Consider the following 22,952-nt stretch of genomic DNA (forward strand, 5'->3'; position numbering starts at 1 on the left):
GACTCCAGGCAATTAAAGTCTGAGGCCCCGTACACACGACCAGACATGTCCGATGAAAACGGTCCGCGGACCGTTTTCATCGGACATGTCTGCTGGCTGAATTTGGTCTGATGTGTGTACAAACCATCAGACAAAATTCCCCGCGGACAAAATACGCGGTGACTTGGCGGCGACGTGATGGCGACGATGTGCGCAAACCGGAAGTTCAATGCTTCCACGCATACGTCGAATCACTTCGACGCATGCGCGGGATTTCGGGCCAGCGGACATGTCCGATGAGTCGTACTGACCATCGGACATGTCCGACGGACAGGCTTCCAGCGGACAAGTTTCTTAGCATGCTAAGAAACTTTTGTCCGCTGGAAACCTGTCCGCTAGGCCGGAAAACTGTCCGGTCGGCCCTACACACGGTCGGACATGTCCGCGGAAACTGGTCGTGTGTACGAGGCCTTAGAGAACTATAAAGGAAGCCGATCCTCCGCTCCTCCCCACTGCTTGACCGGTCCCTGCAGCACCTTCTTCCCCACACTCCAGCAGTCTAGGAACATGGCATCATCAAGACCAGAGCGGGATCCATAGCCCTGCATGGATGTGACGAAGCCGGTGGACAGTCTACTGCCGGAGCATGGGGAAACATCGTCTGCCTGGGAGAATGCCCTGAGTTGTGTTTTAAGATTCCTAAAAAAAAAAAAAAAAAAAAAAAAAGATTGTTGTACAGAGCAGAAGAGTATGAAAAATGATCTACCCAAGGTGTCAATTATGCTAAGTATGCCTATTAAATCTTCATTTAAAATATTCTGCAATTTAGTGATTTTAGCATGGGGTTCCCTCAAACCTGAAATACACCATATTGTCAAAAGTCTTGGTACACCTACCTTTACACGCACATGAACTTTACTAGAATCCTATTCTTAGCTCGTAGGGTTCAATATTACGTTGGCTCACCCTTTGCAGCTATAACAGCTGCAACTCTTCTGGGAAGGCTGTCCACAAGGTTTAGGAGTTTGTCTAATGCCGCGTACACACATTCGTTTTTGAAAAACGTCATTTAAAATGATCGTGTGTGGGCTTCACATCATTTTTCAGATTCTGAAAAACGACAAAAAAAAAAAGTTCGAACATGCTGCATTTTTTAACGTCGATTTAAACTATGTCGTTTTTCGGCTTGTAAAAAATGATCGTGTGTGGGCTAAAATGATGTTTTAAACCCGCGCATACTCAGAAGCAAGTTAAGACATGGGAGCACTCGTTCTGGTAAAACTACTGTTCATAATGAAGTAAGCACATTCATCATGCTGTAACAGACAGAGAAGCGCGAATCGTCTTTTATTAACAAGGAATTCGCTAAAGCAGCCCAAAGGGTGGCGTCATCCGCATGGAACTTCCCCTGAATAGTGCCGTCGTACGTGTTGTACGTCACCGCGCTTTGTTCATAATTTTTTTAAAACAATGGTGTGTGGGCAACGTCGTTTTTAATGATGAAGTTGAAAAAATTTTGTTTTTTGGATACGCTGAAAAACGTTTTTTTTTTTTCATGCTGAAAAATGATCGTGTGTACGCAGCATCACTCTATGGGAATGTTGGCAATGGCCAGTGCCATTAAAGGCAATCGGAGGTCCTTGTGACTAAAATTTAAAGGAGACCTACACTTTTGGTGATGGCACTGTCACTGTATGCTGCTCAAAAATAGATACTGTAACTTACCTGTAAAGACAAAATTCTATAGGCTACCATTGCTGACCTTCTTCTGAAAAAATAGTGGCTGCCTGACTGCCTCTGACTTCAGTTCATTCTGGGTCACAAGTTTGAAAAAAAAACATGCTGTCAATAAAGTCAGAGTGAAGTACAGAACACAGCTTTGGTTTAAGAGCCAATGAATACAAAGGTAAATAAGTTACAGGGAAAGATAATATAATGAGACAACTAGAATTTTCAGCAGAAGTGTTCCGGATGGATTACTTGTATATTTTTCTCATGACAGGATTCCTATAAAGAGATTAGGATGTTTGTTTGCATCCTGCTCCCCACCGCTACTCGAAGAAGCTGCTGGCACACAGGGTACAGGTTCTATATTCAGGCATAATAACTCCTTAAAGTGAAGTTACGCCGAAAAAAAAAAAATTAAAAGTAAGCAGCTACAAATACTGCAGCTGCTGACTTTTAATATTAGGACACTTACCTGTCCTGGGTGCCCGCGATGTCCTGACCCGAAGCCGATATGTCCCTTTGCTCTTGGGTGCCTTGCGGCTTCACTTCCTGGTTCCCTACTGCACATGCACAAGTCACGATGCGCGATCCCACTGGTTCCTGCTGTCTTCTGGGACCTGTGTGTCTCCCAGAAGACAGCGGGTGGGACAAAGTAGGCTCTGGACGTGGCGTAGGTCACCAAAGTGATCTGTGCCCAGAAGTGGAAGAAAATACCTGGTTTACATAGGTATCTGCTCCCTCTTCCCCCCTGAAAGGTGCCAAATGTGACACCGGGGGGGGGGGATTCCGAAAAGCGGAAGTTTCATTTTTGGGTGGAACTTTGCTTTAATACTGACTGTATGCACATATGTGTTTACAGGAGAATATTTCCTTGGTGTCACCTCAACAGCTAGTGATCATATAGTTACATAGTTACATAGTTAGTCAGGTTGAAAAAAGACACAAGTCCATCCAGTTCAACCACAAAAAATAAAAAAACAAAATAAAAAACACAGTAAAATCCTATACACCCAACTCCCGAGAGGCAATCGGATTTACCCTGGATCAACTTTACCTACAAATCTTAGTACTCAGATATATTCTGTACATTTAGGAAATAATCCAGGCCTTTCTTAAAGCAATCTACTGAGCTGGCCAGAACCACCTCTGGAGGGAGTCTGTTCCACATTTCACAGCTCTTACTGTGAAAAAACCTTTCCGTATTTGGAGGTGAAATCTCTTTTCCTCTAGACGTAAAGAGTGCCCCCTTGTCCTCAGTGTTGACCGTAAAGTGAATAACTCAACACCAAGTTCACTGTATGGACCTCTTATATATTTGTACATGTTGATCATATCCCCCCTTAATCTCCTCTTCTCAAGAGTGAATAGATTTAGTTCTTCTAATCTTTCCTCATAGCTGAGCTCCTCCATGCCTCTTATTAGTTTGGTTGCTCTTCTCTGCACTTTCTCCAGTTCTCCGATATCCTTTTTGAGAACTGGTGCCCAAAACTGAACTGCATATTCCAGATGAGGTCTTACTAATGATTTGTACAGGGGCAAAATTATATCTCTGTCTCTGGAGTCCATACCTCTCTTAATACAAGAAAGGACTTTGCTCGCTTTGGAAACCGCAGCTTGGCATTGCATGCCATTATTGAGCTTATGATCAACTAAAACCCCCAGATCCTTCTCCACTACAGATCCCCCCAGTTGTACTCCCCCTAGTATGTATGATGCATGCATATTCTTAGCCCCCAAGTGCATAACTTTACATTTATCTACATTAAACCTCATCTGCCACTCAGTCGCCCAATTAGACAGATCATCCCACATGTGCTTAACCACTTCAGCCCCGGAAGGATTTACCCACTTCCTGACCAGGCCATTTTTTGCGATACGGCACTGCTTTATTTTGACTGACAATTGCACGGTCATGCAACGCTGTACCAAAATTGATGTCCCTTTTTTCCCACAAATAGAGCTTTCTTTTGGTGGTACTTGATTACCTCTGTGATTTGTATTTTTTGCGCTATAAACAAAAAAAGACAAACAAATTTGGAAAAAAACACTATGGCCCGGATTCACGTAGCACTTACGCCGATGTATCTCGAGATACGCCGCGTAAGTGCACATATGCGCCGTCGTATCTCTGCGCCTGACTTTGAAAGCAAGATACGCCTGTAAATAGTCGTATAGTGGGCGCATATTTACGCTGGCCGCAAGGGGCGCTCCCATTAATTTACGATTCGAATATGCAAATGAGTGAGATACGCCGATTTACGAACGTACTTGCGCCCGGCGCATTAATATACGCGGTTTACGTAAGTCGTACGTCCGGCGTAAAGTTACGACTCATAAAGCAGGTGTAAGTCAGTAGCATCAATGCAAATGGCTGCACCAGGGAACACAGCCGTGGTTATTTACGTTGTTTATGTAGTACGTGAATAGGGCTGGGTGTAGGTTACGTTCACGTCGTAGGCAGTGATTCGACGTATCTTAGGCGTTCGATCCAAATGATTCTGAGCATGCGCACTGGGATACGTCCATGGGCCGGCGCATGCTCCGTTCGTTATCCGTATCTCGATGGCGCTCGGCCCATCATTTACATGGGGTCACGCCTCATTAGCATGGCTCACGCCCACTGCCACTTACGACGAGTTACGCCGAGGGAACCCAGCGTAGATTTGGGGGCAAGTACTTTGTGAATACTGTGCTCGCCGCTCCGTGCTACGTCGGCGTAGCATATATTCGATACGCTACGCCGGCATAACTATGCGCCAAGGTATGTTTTTATTTTCTGCTATAAAACATACCCACTATAAACCAAAATTATTGATCAGTTTAGGCCAATATGTATTCTGCTACATATTTTTGGTAAAAAAAAAGCATATATTGATTGGTTTGCGCAAATGTTACAGCGTGTACAAAATATGGGAAAGATCTAGGGACATTTTTTTTTTTTTAGACCCCTTTCACACTGGGGCGCTTTTCAGGTTTTTTAGTGCTAAAAATAGCGCCTGTCATGCCTCCCCAGTGTGAAAACCCAAGTGCTTTCGCACTAGGGGGGTGCGCTTGCAGTATGGGAAAAAAGTCCTTTACCACTAACACCGGCACCGCCCCAGTGTGAATGTAGCATTAATTTTTTTATTCGTAATGGCGCCAATCTGCGATTTTTAGCAGGACTGCAACATTGCGGCGAACAAATCTGACCCTAAGTGACACTTTTTGATGACCAGTGACACCAATACAGTGATCAGTGCTATAAAAATGCACTGATCACTGTATAAATGACACTGGCAGGGAAGGGGCTAACACTAGTGGTGATCAAAGGGTTAAGTGTTTCCTAAGGAGGTGCTTTCAAACTGTCAGGGGGATGGGCTCACTGGGAGTAGAGAGAGATCGCTGTTCCTGATCACTGGGAACAGCTGATCTCTTTCCCCTGTCAGAATAGCGATCAGTCTTGTTTACAAAGGCAGATCCCTGTTCTGCCTCTCTTTCTCACGATCGCGGGTGACTGGTGGACATCAAGTCCGCCGGACCCACGACAAGCTCCTGCGAAGCACGGCAGGCGTGCATGTGTCCACAAAAGCCAGTGCAGAAACCGACATACCAGTACGTAATTTTGCGCAGCCGAGCCACCTTGCCGCAGTATACTGTAACTGTGGCGGCTGGTCAGCAACTGGTTAAGTGATTGTAAACGATCACCTTGTAAAACCACCCATTCAGCTTAAAATAGAAATGAAAGGCAAAACATTTTTTTCCCCTCTTTTTAATAAATGACCAAATTCCTTCTGTTCTGGTGTAAGAGAAGCAGCAGCACATTGAACTTTCTAGTGAAAGGCTGTACAAGGGAAGCCGTGTCAGGACAAGTCTGATCGTTGGGAGAGAGCAGGCTGTTCCCAGCACAGCTTGAGAACTGACCAAATTGTGTTCTCCTGCTTAGTGTGGTCAGTTTTTAATAGGAAAGCAGAGGGAGTGGTAGAAACACCAGGGATTTCACACAAAGTAAGCAATACAATGAGAACATGATACTTTTTCTTACAATTACATGGCACAGCTGGCACCTACCAGGAATATGAATGTTGGGTTTACAAACACTCATGCCGCATACACACGACCGTTTTTCGGGTTGTAAAAAATTACATTTTTAATGGTCTAGAAAAAACAAAGTTTTTTTCAACCCGATCGTTAAAACGGCCTTGCCTAGACACAATCGTGAAAAAAAAATGCTCTAGCAAAGCGCGGTGACGTACAACACGTACGACGGCGCTATAAAGGGGAAGTTCCATTCAAATGGCGCCACCCTTGGGGCTGCTTTTGCTGATTTTGTGTTAGTAAAAGACGATTTGCGCTTTTCAGTCTGTTACAGCGTGATGAATGTGCTTACTCCATTATGAACGCTAGTTTTACCAGACCGAGCGCTCCCGTCTCATAACTTGCTTCTGAGCATGTGCGTTTTTTTTCACGTCATTAAGGCTCACACACGACCATTTTTTTCAACGTTAAAAACGACAACATTAAAAACGTCGTGAAAATTTAGAGCTTGTTCGAAAATTTTAATGCCCATTTTTTACATCGTGAAAAATGCTCTGGAGCCCACACATGATCGTTTTTAATGACATTAAAAAAACACGTCATTTTTTACAACCCGAAAACGGTCGTGTGTATGCGGCATAGCGGTTCACAAACAGCTTGATGCAGATTATTTTGCAGCACAACACGATGTAAACAAAAGTCTGCAGGCTGCAATGAGGAGATCACATTAATCTCTGCAGGTAAGGTACAGAGTGACATTTTTTTACCAATAAAAGGATCGGAACTGGAAGCATAGTGATCTCTAATGCCGCGTACACACGATCATTTTTCGGCATGAAAAAAAACAACGTTTTTCAGCATGTAGAAAAAACTATGGGCCAGATTCAGAGAGAACTTACGCCAACATATCTGTTGATACGCCGCGTAAGTTCTAGGATGCGCCGTCGTATCTATGCGCCGTATTCTTGAAACCAGATACGCCTGAATTCTGGCTCCATCCAACCGACGTAAGTCTCCTACGCCGTCGTATCTTGGGTGCATATTTACGCTGGCCGCTAGGGGCGCTTCCATTGATTTACACGTTGAATATGTAAATGACCTAGATACGCCGATTCACGAACGTACTTGCGCCCGTCACAGTAAGCTACGCCGTTTACGTAAGGCATACGTCCGGCGTATAGTTATCCCTCATAAAGCAGGGGTAAGTCATGTTAGGGTATGGACGTCGGAACATCTGTCTGATTTTTCGTTGTTTGCGTAAGTTGTACGTGAATGGGGTTGGGCGTAGGTTACGTTAACGTCGTACGCATTGAGCCGTCGTTTCTTAGGGAGTATATGCGACGTGATTCTGAGCATGCTCGCGCATGCGCCATTCGTTCGGCCATTCATTTACATGGGGTCACGGTTAATTTTAATACAACACGCCCACTACCTTCCAAATTTGAATTAGGTGGGCTTACGCTGGCCCATTTACGCTACGCCGCCGTAACTTAGGGAGCAAGTGCTTTGTGAATACTGCTCTTGCCTCTCAGAGTTACGCCGGCGTAGCGCATATGAGATGCGCTACGGCCGCTCAACGATACGCCGAGCTACCTGAATCTGGCCCTATGTTTTTCCAACTTCATCATTAAAACGACATTGGCCACCATCGTTTTAAAAAAATGCTCTAGCAAAGCGCGGTGACGTACAACACGTATGACGGCGCTATAAAGGGGAAGTTCCATGCGGATGACGCCACCCTTGGGGCTGCTTTAGCTGAATCCGTGTTAGTAAAAGATGATTAGAGCTTTTCTGTCTGTTACAGCGTGATGAATGTGCTTACTCCATTATGAACGGTAGTTTTACCAGAACGAGCGCTCCCGTCTCATAACTTGTTTCTGAGCATGCGCAGGTTTTTAACGTCGTTTCAGCCCACACACGATAATTTTTTACAACCCGAAAAACGACATAATTTAAAACGTTGTTAAAAAAATGCAGCATGTTTGAATTTTTTTTTTTTGTCGTTTTTCAGAACCCGAAAAATTATGTGAAGCCCACACACGATCATTTTAAATGACATTTTTTTAAAACTACGTTTTTTTCATGCCGAAAAATGATCGCGTGTACAGCATTAAACATCCAACTGCATGGCATTGAGCCACATGATTTTAGGAGCTCTAGGTACTCATTCGAGACTGGTTATTGTAAACAATTATTCAACATTGAAGCACCTTTTAACCAGTTCCCGACGGCTGTACGACTTTGTACGGCCGTCGGGTGGCTCTGAATCTCTGGGAGGCCGTGTTTTTACGGCCGCCCCTTTCCTCGTTCCCCGCGCGCGCTCCCGAGCGCGCATCGGGGAACTCCTGTACTGGCCGTGTCCCTTGGACACAGCCAATTACAGATCGCGGTAAATAGCCAATCACAGCGGCTATTTACAGCGCGATTCTGTGGCCAATGAGAGATGATCTCAAATGTAAACATATGAGATCATCTCTCATTGCCGGCTCTCCCTCCTCACACACACAGCGCGTGTGAGGAGAGAGATTGTCTGTGAGTAAAAAAAATCAGTGCCCAGTGATACCAGTGTCCATCTGTGCCACCAGTGTCCACCTGTGCCACCAGTGCCCAGTGCCCACCTCTGCCAAGTGCCCACCTGTGCCAAGTGCCCACCTGTGCCAAGTGCCCACCTCTGCCAAGTGCCCACCTCTGCCAAGTGCCCACCTGCCACCTCAGTACCCAATCAGTGCCCAGTGATACCTGTGCCACCAGTGTCCACCTGTGCCACCAGTGCCCACCTGTGCCAAGTGCCCACCTCTGCCAAGTGCCCACCTGTGCCAAGTGCCCACCTGTGCCAAGTGCCCACCTCTGCCAAGTGCCCACCTGCCACCTCAGTACTTTTCAGTGCCCACCTGTGCCACCTCATCAGTGCCTACCTGTGCCACCTCATCAGTGCCTACCTGTGCCACCTCATCAGTGCCTACCTGTGCCACCTCATCAGTGCCTACCTGTGCCACCTCATCAGTGCCTACCTGTGCCACCTCAGTGCACATCTGTGCCGCCTCATCGGTGCACATCAGTACCCATCTCAGTGCCCACCTGTTTCGCCACATTAGTGCCATCTGAGCCGCCTCATCAGTGCCATCTGTGCCGCCTCATCAGTGCACATCTGTGCAATCAATCATCGCACATCTGTGCCGTCTCATCAGTGCACATCTGTGCAATCAATCAGTGCACATCTGTGCCGCCTCATCAGTGCACATCTATTCCACCCCATCTCTGCCACCTCAGTACCCATCTCTGCCACCTCAGTACCCATCTCTGCCACCTCAGTACCCATCTGTGTCGCCTCAGTGCACATCTGTGCCACACATCTGTGTGAAGTCGCCAGCAACAATGTCTAAGCGTCTCTATTCCACCGAGCAGGCATTTGCAATTATTGCAAGTGACGAGAGCAACGGGGAGCTCTCGTCTTCCGATTCACAGCTGGATTCGGATGTGGATGTAGACTACGAGCCAGTCTACAGCAGTGGAACCGATACAGGCTCAGAGGGGGAAGATAATCAGCCCGCCAAAAGAAGGCGCTCTGGTGAGGCAGTGCCATCCACCAGCACCGTCATGCCATCCACCAGCCCCGTCATGCCATCCACCAGCCCCGTCATGCCATCCACCAGCCCCGTCGTGCCATCCACCAGCACCGAAGTGCCATCCACCAGCACTGCAGTACCTCGGCAGCAAAGGCCAAGGACCCATGCAAGCCTTCCCTATGCCCTTCAGTACCCCTTGTGGCTTCCTCCAAATTCCGGAGAAGCCAACATTCCCCCTTTTACTGCCCAGCCAGGAGTCCAGGTGGACACGGACAATTTTTCACCAATACATTTTTTCAATTTATTTTTTACTGAGGAACTGCTTTCTAGCGTTGTGGCCCAGTGCAACCTATATGCCCAACAGTTTATCACCAACAATCCCACATCGTCCTATGCCCGTCCCTACAATTGGAGAGATCTAACAGGAGGACTTCAGAATTTTTTTAGGCCTCACCTTTTGTATGGGACTCAACCCAAAAAACGAAAAACATTCATTTTGGTCCAAACGCCCCATTTATCATATGCCCGTCTTTTCTGCATCAATGCCCCGAAACCGATATTTCACGATCCTGAGGTTCCTCCACTTCAATGATAACACCCAGTGCCTTCCCCGAAATGACCCAAATTTTGATAGGCTTTTCAAAATTCGCCCCTTATTAGATTATTTTTCAGAATTATTCCCCCAAATATATACCCCGGAACAACACATTTGTGTCGACGAGTCCCTAGTAAAATTTTGTGGCCGACTTAAGATCAAACAGTTCATTCCAAGCAAAAGAGCCCGCTATGGGGTGAAGATGTACAAGTTATGTGAACGAGCCACAGGGTACTTGTATTCCTTTTTGGTGTACGAAGGGAAGGACACCCAGCTGAATCCCCCCGATTGCCCAGACTACTTGGGATCAAGTGCAAAAGTTGTCTGGCAACTTATCACCCCCCTCCTGGATAAAGGATACCACCTGTACGTGGACAACTTCTACACGTCTCTTCCTCTGTTCCACAACCTGCACCGAAAGAAGACGCCAGCATGTGGCACCGCCAGAAAGAACCGGAAAGGCTTTCCTCAAAGCCTTGTGAATACAAAGCTGAAGAAAGGGGAATCGGCGAGTCTGCGCAACAAGGAGGTTCTGGCAGTGAAGTGGAGGGACAGAAGAGACGTGTACATGTTGTCGTCCATCCACAACGATTCCTTTGTAGAAACCCGCAGAAGGCGTGGCACCACCATCCAAAAACCCACCTGCATTCAGGACTACAATTTGTTCATGGGGGGAGTCGACCTAAATGATCAAATGATGGAACCATATCTACCCACAAGACGCACGTACCATTGGTACAAGAAAGTAGCAATTAATTTTTTTCATTTGGCCGTCTACAACTCCCATATTATTTACCACAAATCCACCCAAAACCCCCTACCCTTCCTTGGCTACCTGGAGGAAATTACCACTACCCTGATATTCCCGGACGACCTGCCCCAACACATCCGATCAGATGTTCTAAGTCGGCTCTCCGAACGGCACTTCCCGGATAAGGTCCCTCCCACAGCATCAGGCCGACGAGCTCAACAAAAATGTAGAGTGTGTGCCAGTGTAGGAGTCAGACGGGACACAGTTTATTATTGTGCAGAGTGTCCTTCACAACCAGGCCTCTGTATAATTGACTGTTTCAAACGTTACCATACTAAACTAAAGTATTAGTTTAGTATGGTAAACGTAATCCTCCGTTCCTGCCTTCTCACCCCTTATGCCACTGCCTGCTTTGTAACTGACCCCGGCTTGTTATTGGACCACCCTTCTGCCTAATGCTTTTGTAATACCGCTGCCTGATTTGGAATTGACCCTGGACTGTTTTTTGACCATTCTTCTGCCCAACGATTTTGTAATACCTCTGCCCGATTTGGAATTGACCCTGGACTCTTTTTCCACCATTCTTCTGCCTAACGATTCTGTACTGCCTCTGCCTGATCTGGAACTGACCTCGGACTGTTTGACCATGCCTTTTGCCTGCCTCTTGGACTGATCTTGTACCCTGCTACTGGACTAGTGGGATTCAACACAGGGGTCTCACATATGTGAGGGGCGCCAGAAAAGTTTTTCTGGATGAAGAAAACTTTTTTGTTTTCTCATGCTAGATTAGGGTCTGGTTGCCCGGAGGCTTCAAAGAGATTTGGGTGGGAGAAGCCTCTACCCCTGTCCCCATTCTGTCCTGAACGAGGCCCTCCTGCTGCCTGTAGGACCTATGCCATCATGCCTCTGCCTGTTGCATGAACTGACCACCTGCAGTATCCCTGCCTGGACGTTGCTGACCAAGTCCCTGCCTGCTGCCTGGACCAGTGCTATCCTGCTGTGTAGAACTGCGCTACTATTACCAAGGTAATCTTTTGTTTACGCTTTGCTCAGCATAATGTATTTTGGGGTGTAATTCTTGGTATGTGCATGCTATGTGTCTCTGGAACACCTGACGGTGTTCCTTGCATGTTGGATCTCTATATGTGGTCAGGCTGTGTAGAAGTCTCACACATGGGGTATCGTTTTACTCAGGAGGAGTAGCAGAATGTATTTTGGGGTGTCATTTTTGCTATGTACATGCTATGTGTTGGAAATATCTTATCAATGGACAACTTTGTGTAAAAAATATGCGTTTTCATTTTTTTTCCACATATTCCAAAAACTTCTGGAAAAAAATGAACCGTTTAAAAGACTCATTATGCCTCATAGATTATACGTTGGGGTGTTAGCTTTCCAAAATGGGGTCATTTTGTGGGTAATTCCATTGTCCTGGTGTTCCAGGGCCTTCAAACGTGTAATAGGTTGTCAACTAGTTAGATGTGCAATTTATGCTCCTAAAACCCCTGATGGCGCTCCCTGCATGTTGGGCATCTGTATGTGGCCAGGCAATGAAAAAGTCTCACACATGGGGTATCGTTTTACTCAGGAGGAATAGCAGAATGTATTTTGGGGTGTCATTTTTGCTATGTACATGCTATGTGTTGGAAATATCTTATCAATGGACAACTTTGTGTAAAAAAAATGCGTTTTCATTTTTTTTCCACATATTCCAAAAACTTCTGGAAAAAAATGAACCGTTCAAAAGACTCATTATGCCTCATAGATTATACGTTAGGGTGTTAGCTTTCCAAAATGGGGTCATTTTGTGGGTAATTCCATTGTCCTGGTGTTCCAGGGCCTTCTAAATTGTAATAGGTTGTCAACTAGTTAGATGTGCAATTTATGCTCCTAAAACCCCTGATGGCGCTCCCTGCAGGTTGGGCATCGGTATGTGGCCAGGCAGTGGAAAAGTCTCACACATGGGGTATCGTTTTACTCAGGAGGAGTAGCAGAATGTATTTTGGGGTGTCATTTGTGGTATGCACATGCCATGTGAGAGAAATAAGCTATTACAATGACACTTTTGAGAAATTTTTTAAATAAAAAATAAAAATCTTAATTTTGCAAAGTGTTTTGGGAAAAAAATTACAACTTCAAATAACTCACCATGCCTCTTAATAAATACCTTGGGATGTCTACTTTCCAAAAAGGGGTTATTTGGGGGGCATTTGTACTTTCCTGGCTTGTTAGGGTCTCAAGAAATGAGATAGGCCTTCAAAACATCAGGTGTGATCAGATGTGATAATTTATTATGATTTGCACTATAGCTTGTAGACTCTAAAACTTTCACACAGACCAAATAATTTCCAAAAAATGTGGGTTATTTTTATCAAAGACATGTAGCAGTATAAATTGTGGCCAAAATTTATAAAGAAAAATTAATATTTTGCAAAATTTTATCACAGAAACTAAGAAAAAAACATTTTTTTTCTAAATTTTCGGTCTTTTTTCATTAATAGCGCAAAAAATAAAAAACACAGAGGTGATCAAATACCACCAAAAGAAAGCTCTATTTGTGGGAAAAAAAGGACAAAAAAATCATTTGGGTACAGTGTTGCATGACTGAGTAATTGTCATTCAAAGTGTGAGAGCCCTGAAAGCTGAAAATTGGTCTGGTCAGGAGAGTGTTTAAAGGGTCACTAAAGGAATTTTTTTTTTTAGCTAAATAGCTTCCTTTACCTTGCTGCAGTCCTGGTTTCATGTCCTCATTGTTTGTTTTTGCTTTGATGTTGCTGTAAATCCTCTCTGTTCTGGACACTTCCTGGTTGCCTGTTTCCTGATAACCACAGTACTGGGAGATTTCTCACGGTGGTCACTAATCAAGGAGCTGTGTGTAAAACGAAACTGGATTGGTGCTGAGGAGTTTTAGACAAAGTATCACTGCTCTCTATTGGCTGACTGCCCTCTAGTGGCTCTCTGTACATCAGAGAACCAGCAAACAACAGCAAAAACGAAACTACACTGCAGGCACATTATATGACTGTTTTTTTATCTATTTGTAATCATTTTTAAAAGGAATCAGTTAACTATTATGTCTCTATGCCCTGTAAACAGTCATTTCAGCTAAAAAATTTTTTTCCTTTAGTGACCCTTTAAGTGCCCAGTATGGAAGTGGTTAAACATTAATCCAGGTGCTGGCCATGCTTCAAATCTGAGTAAGCAATGTAGTTCAAACATAACAACTGTTGTAGTACAGAGTACTGACTGATAAAAATGGAAAGATCAATGGAAGATTGTGGCTCTGATACAGGTTCCTTCATTCATGTCGTGTGGTCGTTAGTGACATTAATTTAATTGGTAAACTGTGGGACCCCTGCTATCCGATACCCTTACTTCTCGGTATCTGTGACACGAAGCCCCCCAATTAAAAAAAACTCTTTGTATTTTACACAGCCTTCTATGCTAGGAAAGCGATTCTCCTCCAATGTAATAAGCCACTCCCCCGACTGTCCATCAATGGAAAGCTCTTGTGAACACAGCCCTACCTTTATATAAGTTAACATACTGTAAATGGGACGCAACTGCCCAAAAAAAGTTTGATAAGATATGGGCAGCATGGGTCCGAGAGAGACAGGTGACTCTGGAGTAGGGTTTGAACCTTGGTTGGCCTATTGAATACATGTAAACTTCAATTGAGTTCTTTTGTGGATCCCCTTTTGGCCGTTTCCACTTTCTTTTTCTTTTTTATGCTTGCCCCCCCCCCCCTCCCCCCATGCAGAGCGGACACGAACACAGCCTGTTGTTGTCTGGGGTGGTCAGATGGAAACAGACTATCCTTTTTTATTCGCCTGTCATCTAATCCGATTCGCCGGACAGATGAGGTACAGATCCCCATCCATCTGTTTTTAGCGGACAGGATCAGATTGGATGTCGGTGGGAGTCAGTGGACATCTGCCACTCCATAGAGAATAATGAATGGTCTGATCAGGTCCAGCTGAAAAACTGACAGTTAGACCCAATCGGTCCATTATTGAGAAAGGGGCCTTTATAGAGCTTATCTCGCAACATCCAAATGCATTCCCCACTGTATACTAGACATGCCATGTCACCTAAACTTGCCCTTTAGTTTACTGTCCACCACCCCAGTCCCCATTTCTGCCCTAATGAAAATTTATATCTAGGTATTTGGAACATATGACATTCCCTCTGCCTACCCATTGCAGGGATGGCAAGTCTCTTAATACTGGAGTGTGTTATTCTTTTTTGGGGATACATTGTTACTCATCAGGTGGTCTTGAGATATTTTCTGTGTATGTAAACACTAACCAAACTCCTATTTGTTCCCAATTCAACTAATAAAGCACTAAGGCCGCTTTCACACTGCGGCGTGGCCGGCGGTAAAGCGTCGCCATTTTTAGCTGCGCTTTACTTTTGTTTTTGCAGAGGTATTCGGCCACTGCTTTAACCCCCGCTAGTGGCCAAAAAAGGGTTAAAGCCACCCGCAAAGCGCCGCTGCCCATTTACCGCGCTGCCCATTTACCGCTCCTTCACCGCAAAGATGCTGCTTGCAGGAGTTTTTTTTTAGCATCCTGCCAGCGCATTACACTGAGACTGCAGGGGAGACGTTTTTCAGGCGCTTTACAGGCACTATTTTTAGCCCAAAAGCCCCTAAAAATTACTCAGTGTGAAAGGGGTCTAAAAGTGTTTTGTCACATCTCTTTAACAAATCTAAAAAAAATACTTGTTTATCTTGCCAGAAATTCAGAGCTGTCCTGTATCCTGTGCACACTTCTTGTGTTATCTCAAGGAGTCTAATTAGCCTTCCCAGTACTTATCTTGGGACTGCAGAATGATTTGTCTATATTTTGTGGCGATGGGAGTGGAGGTGGGTTTAAAAGGCAGGAAAAAATTTGGCAGGGCTGATAACATTAATCCCATGGTCCAAACAAGAAATTAGGGACTGAGCAGGTGCATGCGCGGCAGCTTCCAAGATGGCCGCCGGCATCTAAGGCTCCGCTCCACCACGGCCTAACTTCTCTCACCGGAGCCGACTGAACGCCCGCACAACTTCCTAACCGGAGCCATCGTGTAAGGGAACCTCCCCGGTCCCCGCGGATGTCACTACCGCCGACCAGGAGGGACTTATCTGCGCAGATGGCGGCGACTTCCGGCCCCCTCTGCTATGCCAACATGGCGGCTCCACGAGGCCTGCTTGCAGCGCTTCAGCCTGGGGACTCCATTGCTGATCAGGACCTGCTCCCCCCGCAGTCTCCAGGTAATGACTTTCCCCCCTTGGCTGCTGCAGCTTCTCCCTCCTCCACTGAGTCCCTGCTGGACAGGATGGGAGCTGGATTCCCCACTACCCCCATGACAGATCCTCACAGAGATATGCTGTTGTCTGTGTGTGCAGTACAAGAGGAGGCCCCTGTCCCCACTGACTTTCCCTCAACAGCTTTCTCCCAAATGCTATCCAAAAGCCTGGCATTAAATGCAGCGCAAATTACATCATTCATCCATGCGGACTTGCTGCAGTTGGGGTTGAGGATGGACACTATTGAACAGAAGGCTGATCAGACAGTGGCGCGGATTAATCAGAATTCCACCAGGTTACAAGAGGTTCAGGATCAATTGGAGACGGCATTTGCTAAGATCGACGACCTCGAGAACCGATCGAGACGCTATAACTTTAGGGTACGGGGGCTCCCGGAATCGGACAAGGAGGTACAAGTGGCGGTGAAATCCCTAATTAAAAGCCTCATTACGGATATTGCTGAGCACCGTCTCAAGCTAGACAGAGCACACAGAGCCTTGCAATCCCCCTGATCGAATGGACTGCCCAGGGATATCATTGTGAAACCGCACTATTATGCTGTCAAAGAGGAGGTTATGAGAAGGGCTAGGCGATCGGACAATCTCACTTTAAACGGCCACAGTATTCAAATCTTTGCTGACCTGTTTTCTTACACAGTGCAGAAGAGGCGCGCTCTCAAGCCGCTGCTGCAGGTCCTTATGGCAAAGGAAATTACTTATAGCTGGTCCTTTCCGCTCCGTGTGAATTTTTCCTACAGAAACAAAAACTTTGGTTTTTCATCCCTCCCAGAGGGGGAACGTCTGCTGATTCAACTAGGACTGATCGTCCTAGAACCTCCAACTTCACAGACCAGCAGGGGGACTCCACGAAGAGGCCTCCCCCAGCAAGCCCACTGCAGCAAACCTGGCTGACACAGAACCACAAGCGTTCCAAAGAGAACTCTCTAACCTGAGAATCGATCTCTGAAGTCTTTCCTGTCCTGCCAGGATCCTGACCTTGGAAGGTCTACCCTTCCCTAAATGGGATGGGGGGCCCCTGTTTCCCCCTCTGTCCCTGCGTTTGCCCTTGTGGGAACTGTTTGCCTATCGCATGGTCTGTTCGCCTTTATGAGGCCTTTCAGGACTTTGTTGTGCCTTTTTTTCCTTGGGACTGGGGCTATTGACTGGGACTCATGGGGGGGGGGGTTTCGGGAGCCCCGGTGCTCCTGGGGGATCCGTATTTTTCAACACCGTTTCTGGTTTATGTTTGTTCATATGCAACTCAGCCTTTCCTAGGAGGCTAGGTGAAAGTATCGGAATGGTCGCAGATTTCCTGATAGGGGGGCCATTATTGGCTCTTTCATGGTTAAAAGTACTTGTTTCCCTGGGTGGGATTTGCCCGTCCCACTGGCTCCCTGGATTTTGGGGAGGGGGGGGGGGTTGGGTCTCCCCTGGGGTTCCTGGTTGGTCAGTTTTTTTTTTCCTATCTCCCCTCTCCTTTTTGGTTTTTAGTTTCCCTTTGGGGATTTTTGCCTACACGGTAGGGGCGTTCAGTTTTTGGGAATCATAGGCTCCCGGTTAGCCCTAAGTTATAGTTTAGTGGTGATGAGGCTGTGGTGGACTCAGTGCACCTCCATTGGATCAGGGTCACCAGTGGTGAAGCCATATCTGTTTCCGGTCTCCCGGTTTTAGGGACTTACCGGTTCCCTAACGTTTGTGAGGTGGGGGCAGACTCGCCCAATTCACCCCGGGGTGGGGAGGGGTCGGGGGACCCCCGGATTCAGTTTATGCAATGTTTTCTAATTATAAGCTCTTATTTGCTTTGCAGCAGCTATGTATTAATTTTGTTATCTCTTTTTTCTTCTTTCTCTTTTTCATCTCTTTTGCTTCTGATTTCGCCTCATTTCCCTTGGAGTGCTCCTAGGTTCCACAATGGGTTCCAGTCCTTCATCCCAGATCCCGGGTTCACACCGCTCCGGGTGCCCGAACTACGCAGGGAATACTCTCTACGGGACAAAGGTAGGTTACATTTGTCTAGTATAGCTCCCACACCTCTGATCCATGGCTGACACACATTCTCCCCCACCAACCCTCAAGATCATCTCCCATAACACTCAGGGCCTAAATTCTCCCATTAAACGCAGGAAGCTTCTCCAACTATACCACTCTATGCACGCGGACGTCCTTCTGCTTCAGGAGACACATTTCCCATCCTCCTACACGTTCCTCCAATACCGTTATCCACAATTTTTTCTGTCATCGGCAGATAACAAAACTAAGGGGGTGGCCATTTGTTTTGCTAAACACATTAACCTCTCCCTGGTGGAATCGATAGTTGACCCTCAGGGTCGCTATGTCCTGGTCTCGGGCCACATAGACGGGGAACTATACACTTTTGTCTCCTACTACACTCCTAAGGGTCAAAGACTCTTCTTTGAATCATTGTTACGCAAACTGAAACCTCACTTTAGGGGCTCTGTCTTCGTGGGGGGAGACTCTAACACAGCGTTTGACTTCTCACTTGATAAGTCGGCGGACGGCACATCTAAACCTAAACGCCCTTCCAAACAGAGCTCTAAAATAGCCAACCTCCTTCATTCTGTAGGGTTAATAGACATTTGGCGGGAAGCAAACCCACGCACAAAAGATTACACCCACTTTTCTGCCCCCCACAACTCCTATGCCAGGATTGACCACATATTCTCCCACGCCACGACACTTCCTTTACTGTGTAACTCCAGGATTGTAGATTCCCCCCTTTCAGACCACTCTATGGTCACTCTGCTTACTCGGAGGCCAACGGGATCTAGAAATCCGCCTCGCTGGCATCTGAGAGAGTCACTTTTAAGCGACCCGATACGTTGTACCTTATTAGAGGAGGACATTAATGAATACTTCCTTATCAATGCTACGAACGAAGTGTCCCTTCCACGGTCTGGGCGGCTTCAGTTAGCTGCTTGTAACGTTACGCGGGATATTATTTGAGAGTTAGGATCTCAACTGCGGAGACTACTCAGTTTTGGACCCAGGTTTCACTCTCTTGTGTGCAGAGAGTTTGAAATCCTACCATCACAGTCTCAGTCAAGAAACATGGCGCATATTCCTTCATAGGCGCCAGTGAAAACTCAAACAAATAAGTATAAAGTCCAGGTAGAACTGATACTAGTTAAATGCAAAAGTAGCCGAGCATGCGTGGTATGTAAATAACCTTAACGGCAAAGTCCTCAAAGTAATAGGTAGTATATGTGCACAAAATAACATTTGAGAAGGAGGTACATAGGCATGAAAGACTTCCGTTTATACTAGGTGACTTAGAATGTAGAAATCATGGCAGGATCCTTATTAGAAGTACCAAACATAGAGAGACTATGGCTGCAGCAATTCCTGGTATAGTTAGTATACATAATTAAAATAGTTGAAGCTCCTGCGCTGTGTAGGATAAGGGGAAAGGGAGGTGAGAAAAGGGGGGGAGGTGGGCCAAAGGGATGAGTGCAATAATGGTGAACACTGCAGCAAACAAATGGGGAATCTGTCCTTTAAAGACAAAAAAGGTGTATGTAACAAGTGGTAATTGTCTGCGCTGTGATATGGCTTGACCAGATGAGTGGATGAGGGGATGGTGAGTGAGCGGGCTGATAGGGCCTGGGGAGTGACAGGTGATGCAGACACAAATTAAACAACCTTAAACGGTTTTAAATAGTTTTAAATAGGTACAGTCCTAACTGGACTGTAAAATATAGCACAGTAGAGTCTTTCAGTGAAGAACAAAAAAAGTGTATGTGAAAATCAAAGCAGAAGCTTGAACGTAAAATCCTAGGTAAGTGCAAAACAAAAGAAAAGGACCACAGTTCCACACTAGAACTGATGCAGCAGTGAGAAAATGGTTAAAGTGGAAAAAATTCCAGATTCTACAAGGGATGTACAGTCCAGACAGATCCAAGAAAACGCATGCAGCCCACACCTCAGTGACTCGTGCAGCTTTCCTTCCAGCTGACATATAGGGTCAAACACATTACCAGTTTTCCTATTGGGTGGGTATCTTGCTGCCAGTTCTCAATAGTTGGTCATACATAAGAAAAAGAATAATAAAAAAAGTTGTAGCCTTATCCTCCTAACACTCATACAACTGTAGGGAGAGGGGTGCAGTTTGCAAGGTGGCAGATTAAGTATCCACTTACACAACTTACACATAGTGTAGGGAAAAAATGCACATCTCCACGAGTGCCGAACTCGTCTCCTAGTACTTCTCACTGCCAACACTTTTGCCTCTTTAGCTTGTGTGAAGCCGTCCGCTCGTGTCAGGGTGAAGGAGGCAGGGGAAGGAGGAAGGAGAAGATGCACATTGCATAAAACTGCACAGCAACTTTAATAACTAAAAACAGTAAATAAAAAACTCACATGGAGCAGTGAGGTGGCGATCGTGTATCCACGAGCACCGTACGTTCGGTACTGCTCCCGGTTAATGCTCTGAGTCCCGACGCGTGTTCGTCACATCACGTGACTTCATCAGGGGATCTCGCTGGCATCTGAGAGAGTCACTTTTAAGCGACCCGATACGTTGTACCTTATTAGAGGAGGACATTAATGAATAGTTCCTTATCAATGCTACGAACGAAGTGTCCCTTCCACGGTCTGGGCGGCTTCAGTTAGCTGCTTGTAACACTACGCCGGATATTATTTGAGAGTTAGGATCTCAACTGCGGAGACTACTCAGTTTTGGACCCAGGTTTCACTCTCTTGTGTGCAGAGAGTTTGGAATCCTACCATCACAGTCTCAGTCAAGAAACATGGCGCATATTCCTTCATAGGCGCCAGTGAAAACTCAAACAAATAAGTATAAAGTCCAGGTAGAACTGATACTAGTTAAATGCAAAAGTAGCCGAGCATGCGTGGTATGTAAATAACCTTAACGGCAAAGTCCTCAAAGTAATAGGTAGTATATGTGCACAAAATAACATTTGAGAAGGAGGTACATAGGCATGAAAGACTTCCGTTTATACTAGGTGACTTAGAATGTAGAAATCATGGCAGGATCCTTATTAGAAGTACCAAACATAGAGAGACTATGGCTGCAGCAATTCCTGGTATAGTTAGTATACATAATTAGCAGGCAGGGCAGTTCACAGGATAGCAATGCATAACAACATCAGGGTACTTGCGATACTGAAGTGAATGATGTAGGCATAAGGTCAGGCTCCAAGGGTCCAGACGGGTAAGGCTGGTGAAGCAGGCAGTGGAGACTCCTGGTCCAGGTCAGGAAGCTGAAGTTCAAAGCAGGTGCGTCTGGATACCCAACCGATAGAGGCGTTGTGTCAGCCAAAATAAAGGAACACTTCCTGGTTAGTGCTAGGAGCTTAAATAGGCCGCCCAGCAGCTTAACAGGAAGTCACAGGATAATTAGAAAGAACTATAGTTGAACTTCAAGTGAGAGACTCTTCAGGAAGAAGGTTTGGGAAGGAAGTAATGGATGAGAGTTAACTGGGAAAGAAGCACAATTGTATGTAGTGCAAAATTGTTCGTGAGACGTTACATAGCCCCCCCCTCTAGGGAGCGCCACCGGAGCTCCAACCACCAAACGGCCAAAGACTCTGGAAACACTAGAGCTGGAACGTCGAACTAGGACAAAGGATTCCGGGTACGGGTACAGGTTCAGATCCGGGTACAGGTTCAGATCCGGGTACAGGTTCAGATACAGGATTCAGGATTCAGATACAGGTTCAGATAGTAGAGACGAAACTCCGCCAGATACAGGTTCAGGTAAAGGTCCTGGTCCGGATACAGGTTCAGATACAACCGGTTCTATACATGGTACAGATGCAGCAGTGTCTCTGTAACCCATCCTCAATTTTCTCCTTGGCATTTTTGTCCCAGTATACTATCCAAATATGTCATAATCATCTTCATGGTGACTCCTGCTGGACGCCAATCACCAGAATCTATGAAGTTGCCACAAGCCCCAGTGTCATTCATGGCCTCAATGGTGATTCTCTCGTGGTCCCACTTCAGTTTTCTTTCTGAGGAGTGGGCAATTGGAGAGGTTGTGGTCAGAACTGGCACAATACATACATACATTTTGAACCCTCCTTCTTTGCCTTTCTATTTTGGACAAGGGTCCCCTGACAGAACTCAGATCCATGGGAGTATCCTTAGGGGGAGACCTTGCTCTCCTAGGAGGTGGTGGAGTGTACTTATTGGAACGTTCTGTTCTTCTTTCCCGTAGCCATCGGTCAATGGATACTGACAGCTGCATAAGGTCATCTAGGGTCGTAGGTAAGTCTAGACGAGCAAGTTCGTCTTTCAAGGCTTCGGATAAACCTAGGTGGAATTGGTTCCTGAGTGAGATATCATTCCATAGCGAGTCACGACAACAACATTTAAACTCTGAGATATAATCTTCCACAGGTCTCTTACCCTGTTTAAGACTGTTTAAGACTCCTAATGGTGTTCTCGGCAGATAACTGTTTATTGGAATCCTCATAAAGGAGTGACATGTCATCCATTATGCCAATAACTTGCATATTAACCTTTAAAATTAGCACTTTTGATTTTTCATGTTCGTGTCCCATAGACTTTAATGGTGTTCGTGTGTTTGAACAAATTTTTTGCCTCTTCGCATGTTTTGCTGCGAATCGAACTGGGGGGTGTTTGGCTCATCCCTACTGATGACCTATAAAAAGGTGTCTCATTACCAAGATGTCACACAAGAAACATCTCATGATGGGTAAAAGCAAAGAGCTCTCTCAAGACATTCACAACCTGATGCATTTTTCATGATGAGAAAAATGCAATTTTTTTAATTGGTCGGTAAAAACGGTCGTGTGTAGGCTCCAGAGCATTTTTCTCGTCGAGAAAAATGGGCATTAAAAATTTAGAACATGCTCTATTTTTTTCTCGTCGTTTTTCATGTCGTCGTTTTTCTCAGCGTGAAAAATTTTCATCTGTACGCTTTAACGACAGGGAAAAAACGCAAACGCTCAGAAGCAAGTTATAAGATGGTAAATTAGCATAATCAGCCCAAAGGGTGGTGCCATTCGAATGGAACTTCCCC

General features: G+C 45.7%; 1 long non-coding RNA gene across 2 annotated transcripts in view; it reads left to right on the plus strand.

The window, feature by feature from the left end:
• Nucleotides 1-22,952, plus strand: part of LOC120932604 — an 88,354-nt gene that overhangs the window by 20,025 nt on the left and 45,377 nt on the right. For both annotated transcript variants that reach the window (XR_005748019.1, XR_005748020.1), the window contains exon 2: nucleotides 17,829-17,923. This is a non-coding gene — a long non-coding RNA (uncharacterized LOC120932604). The remainder of the gene's footprint in view (nucleotides 1-17,828; nucleotides 17,924-22,952) is intronic.

Source organism: Rana temporaria, chromosome 3 (genome assembly GCF_905171775.1).
Source record: "Rana temporaria chromosome 3, aRanTem1.1, whole genome shotgun sequence".
In the NCBI taxonomy this organism is placed as follows: Eukaryota; Metazoa; Chordata; class Amphibia; order Anura; family Ranidae; genus Rana; species Rana temporaria.